Below are 7,247 nucleotides of genomic sequence, written 5' to 3'. Positions count from 1 at the left end.
ACAATTTCTCCTGTAATAAAAAAAAAGAAGAAACTATCGTCAAAGACCGCAAACGTGTTTCCCTCTACGGTATGATTTCCCTACTTCACGCCGGATCTAAGGTTGGGTAAGTTGGGCAGCTGCCACGGCCCCTACAAAACAGGAGTCCCACAAATATGTCAAGCAGTCTTTGACCCCTTCAATTTTGCCCCAAAATAAAAAGAATCCACCGTCACTTTCATAACCAATGATAAGACACTATAATTCAGTCAAACACATTGGGAGATTGTCCCAGATCCGACACTGATTTGACAAAGAAAATCATTGGCTGTGCAAATGTGGCTATCGTATTTTAATCGTTTGGTAACAATCTTATAGTGCAATAAGGGTTGCACCGTTCGCTGCTTGGAAGGAACTAATCCTAGATGCTACACTTCTGTCAGGCAATACCAAATTCGAAATTTTCATGCCAAAATATTTCTACTTTCTTATTAGAGTTGGCAAAAACTATAGCAATTTCCATCGTCTTTCTTAAAATTTACATAACGGAACTCCAGAGTTGTAGTCCCTTCAACTGTTCCCAGCAAAATGCATGATTCTTTCAGCAGGACATACACTACGAGCACCTAACAAAAGATATCAGATTAAAAGTGATCATTTGTTTTACAATGTGGTGAGTGAATTTTTATTAAAACAAGACTACCAACATTTGTAAAAGATATAATGATAGTAACAATCAATAACAATGAATATTATACTGATCTCGGTGATGATGACGAAAATGACGATACTCATAATCATGATGAGAATAAAGTAGTGAGAATTGTGCAAATATTTAAATAATCCGTACTTATCACAAACTAACTTTAAATGCTCCTGCATTTTGTAAGGAAGCCTTGCATAAATCTCCTAACCTATTCAGTAGACCCACCTGATTTGACTGTTTATGTTCCTCAGCCGTCCCGTTGGGGGAGGGGGTGGGTGGTTCGGAGAACAGGTGCATCAGTTATTCTAGGTTCTCCTTCAGCTTTAACTCATGCGTCTCAAATCTTCCAGGAATTCCTGTACTTTCTATTTCAAAGAAGGTTTCCCTGCACTACAGTGAACAATATTCAGATTACGTCTCATAATGACAGAAATTCAACCCCTTTTTCAATCAATACGACCACCACAAATCCAAACTTCCTTCTCCTCTCTGTCCTGACAGATCTCCAGCCTTCGTCCCCTGAAGACAAAATCACTTTCTTTATTTCTCTTTTCTTAGTTAATTCTCCAGTTAGTGATTCTAATATTATTGATCATCCTACTTTGATCCACCCTAATCGTCAGCCCTCCGTTGTCTTTGCCTGCTCTTTGGGTATGCCATAGGGACTGTACTTTCTTGAAGACCAGTAAGGTGTTTGGCTTATGATTCCCTATAAATAAAACTGAAGATGAACTAACCTTTATTTTACTTTCATCTTTGACTATTTACAATTCTTTCCTTTTGCGAAAAATGCACTGGTGCAGTCCAGTTCAAAGAAACGGAAGTGCTCTAATTCTTAATACTAAGAAATCAGCCATTCCTTGCCCAAATTTCTAGTAATTTTTCCTCTCATTAACTACTCCTAACATTCCCTTAGTTACCATTTTTCTCTTTATTCTGTAGGAAATAAATGTCTGTCAAGAACAGACTTGCCAAGCAGTCATCTCCGCCCATTAAGCGTTATGTTACGAAGCAGGACAAATCATTTTCCTTTGCTCTTCGACTCCTACAGTGGCAACACTCCCCATTAATATTTTCTGCTCACTCCCGCTGCTTTTAATCTATGTAAGGTATGAATGCTGTGTGTTTGTGTACATAGGCTGGCCCACTTCTTGTGGTACAGCTTCTCCCCCGTCCCCTCAACCAAATTTGGATCCCGGCCCGGCAGGAATAAGAGCACATGGAAGATGGAGCGCAGCTGACCGCATAACCGCTTTGTGAACCCAATTCACCGTCCCACCTGCGCCTACTGGTTATGACCAAGGTCCATAGACCTTGATCATGGCAGCCGTGTAAACCTTAGGCCTATCACTAATGAGAGAGAGAATCCAGATATAATTTTCTGTCAAGAAGTATCCACTATATGAAACAAACACTCATAAGATTGTTCTACCTCAAGACTTTCCTTACACTTACTTATTGTGTTATACCAACCTGAATCTGATTCTTCTGTTGTTAGCTAGTGGATGAGAGTTTTGATATATCTCGATGGAGTTTAAGGTTAGCTAGGGAGTTGGACAGCACTTCAACCCAGCCTGATTTCAGAGGCAGCAACGTTATTCCACTCGTCTTGAACTCTCGTTCGACCCCTGTTAACTTTTATGTTTGTAGTTTAGTAATAAGCAATTATTTCATAACTTAACTTCTACCCGCTATTTGAACTTAGTTTTTTCTGACAACAATTGTTTTTAAGTATATCTGAATATTGAATTATCTGTTTTGATATGGCAAAAGAAATCACAGTTAAAACTACATTGTTCTTGGGCTCATTTTGGACGTAAAGCAGGTAAGGAGTTTGAGAACAAATTTTAGGGAGCCAGTCACATTGAGTTGTTATACTGGTTTGCAGACGACGCAGCAGTCAACGATGTTCGAAATTGTTTCAGAATTTTGGGACTCATGATCTTGTGAGAGAGGTGCGAAATAATGAGCAGGAAGACAAGTACTGCTATTTTATTGATGTTGTTGTTGTTTTAGATTTAGCTGACCTTGTGCCAGCACGGGCTCTTGCTCCTCGAGCAGCCCGTAACTCTATGTTGATGATGAGTTTGTGAGATGGGTAGGTTAGATGAAAACTTTATTATGATGCATGAAAGTGATTTGGTGGGGGTGATTTTTGAAATGAAAAGATTTAACTGGCAAGGTACCCATCAGATGAGGATAAAAGTACGATAGCAGTGAGTGTTGGCTAGTGGGAGAGGCCAACAGATGAAAAAAAAAAAAGAAGAATTGAGTAGTGGGCACAGGTAGCTAGCATGCTAGCTCGTGGTGATCTAAAGCCATATTCCTTGTGCGGTCCTAATTCTTGTGTCTGTATTTTGTGTATTTGTTGGGTGTTGATTGTGGTGGATGGAAGGTGGTTTTGATAGGGGAGGGAGTAATTTCTAAAAGAGTCAGCAGTTAGAGATGAATGGTATGGCTTTTGATTTGTTGTCTGGGTCAGGTCTGTTGTGTCTGATTTAAGAATTGGGAAGGAGAGTGGGTGGTTAAAGGTATGGATTCTTTAGAGTTGCCGTGGTGGTGGGTAGGAGATTTTATTGATGAAGCGAGCTGCTTATAAAGCGGGGTGTGGACGTCTGCGTAATTCGCAGAGACCGCGGATGCAAAGATTTACAGGTGACCTGAGGTCAAACTAATTCTCTACAAAAACAGGACAGGTTGATACAGAAAACATAGTGATCAATAATGTCTGATGCATAACATAAAGACAATAAATATACCATTTACAATTATGGTGATAAACATTCTGGTCGACCCTAGGTCGATGTGGGGCACCGCAGAAAACGGGATGTTTACTATAGAGAACGCGTTGAGCGGGGACTTTACAGTCTGAGCGCAAGACGCCTGATCACAGGCAACAGAAATTCTCAGAATACTCAACTTATCATGCTTCATAATTCATCGCTTCTGTTTTCCCTGATTCCTATAACGTTTCTTCATTTGAGACTGTCTTATTGCTTTTTTTAGAGATAGATTCAAGTGTTCTTTTTCTTCCCTTCTTTTTCTTATCTCCGTCAAGCCTGATCAGCATGATGGCAACAGATTATGTCACATCTATCTTCACATAAAAATGCATGCATGCACAAGGCTTAAAGCCTCGGCACTTCATTTGGATCTTATCGCAGATAAAACTATTGATAAGTTCTAGGGCCTCTAATTAGCGATATCCGGACGCCGTTATTTAAATATTTCTATAAAAAATCAAGTACTGTATTATCTAATCAGAGAACTTTTGTTAGAAATGTGGATGTGCTGATTTTCGTTAAAGAAGGAATGGTTTACGTTGTGTATTTCTTTCTGCCGGGTAGTATTTCAACAATGGTTATCGGTCAGTTTTGCAAACAAGTAACAAAGATCTACGTACATATAATGCACAATCTTTCTTTCTGTTTACTGCTCAGTATTCTCACTGTCTCGTTTTAAAAATGTCTTCTGCAATAAAACTTGAAATTTCAGCAATCTCATCACAGAGAACGATATTATTATTCAATTAAAAAGATGTCAAAATCACAGTAAATTTCACTTGCAATCCTGGAGTTGGTATCTCCGTGCATGTACCAATATAGGCTACGTAGGCCTAAGCTCTGTCATCCCCAGTAATGGCCACTTGGAGAGTGGTGTCGAGAATTTTCTGTTGGTCCCATAAAAAGAGATGTAGCGCTCCCTTGCCATGTCTTGGGGGAGACACGAACATTTTCAAACATAGAACATATTCTTGACAGCAGCTATTTTGAGACTCCGCGTCAAGAGCCTTTCAAGAAACAAAGCGAGAAGACAAAATTTTCGTCCTTCGCCCTTCAGAGATAAAAATCAATCAGGATTCTTATCAAGGTCCCTTGGACCTGTATTGTTTCCAGAGGGGATAAATGCAGAAAAAAAAAATCCACTTATGCTGTCAACGCTCACAAAATGGGATGCCTTTGATTAAAATAGAAAATTCGCAAGTGCTTCAGTTCAAATAAAATTTAAATGCTGGAAATGCAAATTTCATTTCTGAGTACTATTTTCATTCATGAAAGTATGAAAAACAACCCTGTACTTTAGGTAGCAGTTAGGGAAAATAAGCCACAGGACTTCAGAATCCGACATGTGCCCCACAACTGGACAATTTACGACTTCCAATATACAAGTTTACAGAAGTTCAATGAGAAATGAAAATTTAAAAAATCACATCATACGTGACACTCCAAGATTTACTTATCGACTAAGGAATGCAGAGTCAGATTGCAGAGATTTTAATGAAATTTATTATTTGCGCTTTTACAGTATGTTTCCAGCTTGTTCTGTAGGTACAGACGAAAGGTGAATACTTGAAAATCCTAAAGTTCTTTCCGCAATTAGAAAATAACTAAGCACAGTGATGGCTGCATTGGCTGAATTGTGCTTATTTGTCTTGTGATCATTGGGCGAAAGATGTCAATCAAAAACATCAAGTCCAGATATTAATTTACATACAGATCTACATATTTTAGGCTAGCTTACAAGAGAGAGAGAGAGAGAGAGAGAGAGAGAGAGAGAGAGAGAGAGAGAGAGAAGATGGTACCTGGAGTTTTACCTAGTTGACTATAAAGTAATATTAAGGGGTTAATAAAGAAAAAAAAAATAGGTTGTTTGAAGTACAACTGCAGAAAAAGAGATGATTACACTGTGGTATACAGAAGCGTGATTGGACATACAAGAACAATGTACATAAAAAAAAAATAGTCCATGTCGAAAGTTTAGTGTTAAGTATAAGGTAAAATTTAAAAATCTACGATTACTTGGAACAAGACATGTGAACAAGAACAAGGTCAAATACGATTGAGAGCTTTCATCCATTTGTAAGTGGATTTAAAATTTCAAGCTGAAAGCTCTTGATAAGTTTCAATTAATGATGGGAAGTTCTTGATTTTTTGTATTATTATAGTTTGTCTGCTTTCTTTTTTGAGAAGAAAACTGTTTTCTTGTAGTAATTTATTGCCAACAAACACTATCCGTTATCCTGTCTTCGAAATCTATTTGGTATTCGTTCACTTGTTTATATATATGGCCGGAGCTCCCACAAAAAGAAAAAATACGGGAAATACTGCAAAGTCTTAATAGACAGGAGTAAGGTTAGTCTGCTCATTAGCCCAGGAATAAGACAGATAAGATTCCTTTGCAGTTTCACAGATTATCAACCTGGTGTTTTCGACCTTAAAGCAGTGCTTAGCAGTGTTTCCAGGAATGCTTAGATGGCTTAAAGAAGCATAAATACTGAGAGAGAGAGAGAGAGAGAGAGAGAGAGAGAGAGAGAGAGAGAGAGAGAGAGAGAGAGAGAGAGAGAGAGGCTGGGTTAGTGAGTTTCTTTCAATACAGCTATTTAAAGGTGAAGTTCATCATCTTCATGATTTGTCCACAGTTTGGCTCTTGTTTATCACAATGTACATCTTGACGTTATTGTTGACGTGCAAACAGACGTCATCGCTAATGCGCTTTCAACAGTTAATTAAATTCAATGTAGTATTTTTTATACTGGATCAGTGTTTAGCCTATATATAATAATTGTACATTCAGTGCCAAATTGACGAGTATACAAGTAGATGACAGTCTTATAACGTGGTGGTAAGAGGTTGATCCTAAATCCTGTTTGATTTCACGTCTTCCGCACGATGGACGTTAAACAACGCACACAAAGAATAGGGAAGAGAGAACCTTAAACAACGCTGACGACGCAATTATTCTCCTCATTCTTCCTTCCTTCACATTTTCAAAGTTTTAATAAGATTCAGGCTCATCTCTTCTCATTCTCATTTTAGCCCCTGATTCAGCAGTTGGAATAATTAGTTAAAACTTTTCGGAACTTATAATCCTCCATATTTCATTTACAAGGCAGCTCGACCCTCCTGGTCGAGAGATTTGTTTTGTCCCGATGCATTCCAACTCCCTCTTGTCGGGAGAAGAAGAATGTCGTTAGAGGGGATTCGAGTCGTTTCGTATTGCTCTTGTTGGTTTCTTCTTATTTCCTCGATGACTTCAGAAAGAAATGGACTGTTTTAAATTGGGAGTTATCAATGTTTCCATTAACTTGAGTACTGGAGCTTTATTGTTATAAAGTTAGTTATCAAATTACGAATATAACGTATTTTCTATTTATTATTATTATTATTATTATTATTATTATTATTATTATTATTATTATTATTATTATTATTATTTGAGAAGATGTGTTCGTTCAATGTTTTCACAAACTGCTGAGTTAAGTTACTTCAGTCAGCTCTTTTTTCATGGAAAATTATTTCTTACCCTGTGTTGAGTAAATTATCATACCTTGATAATAAAGAAGAAAAATTAAAGCTGTCTTTTTTAACCAAAGGTAATGTCATACCTAGGCTTTTACTATCCATTATCATTAAAGAGAGAGTATTGGTATCATTATCTTTATAATCAAAAGGAATAAAAGGCATTAAAAAAAATTACTCAAACAAACAAATTTCACAGAAACAGACACTAGGATATCTGTCACAACTGTCATTGGGGACTTCGGTTTTTTATCTCCTCTTGT

The sequence above is a fragment of the Macrobrachium rosenbergii genome, chromosome 59 (assembly GCF_040412425.1).
Source record: "Macrobrachium rosenbergii isolate ZJJX-2024 chromosome 59, ASM4041242v1, whole genome shotgun sequence".
Taxonomy (NCBI): Eukaryota; Metazoa; Arthropoda; class Malacostraca; order Decapoda; family Palaemonidae; genus Macrobrachium; species Macrobrachium rosenbergii.
Note: the sequence above shows the minus strand (reverse complement) of the source record.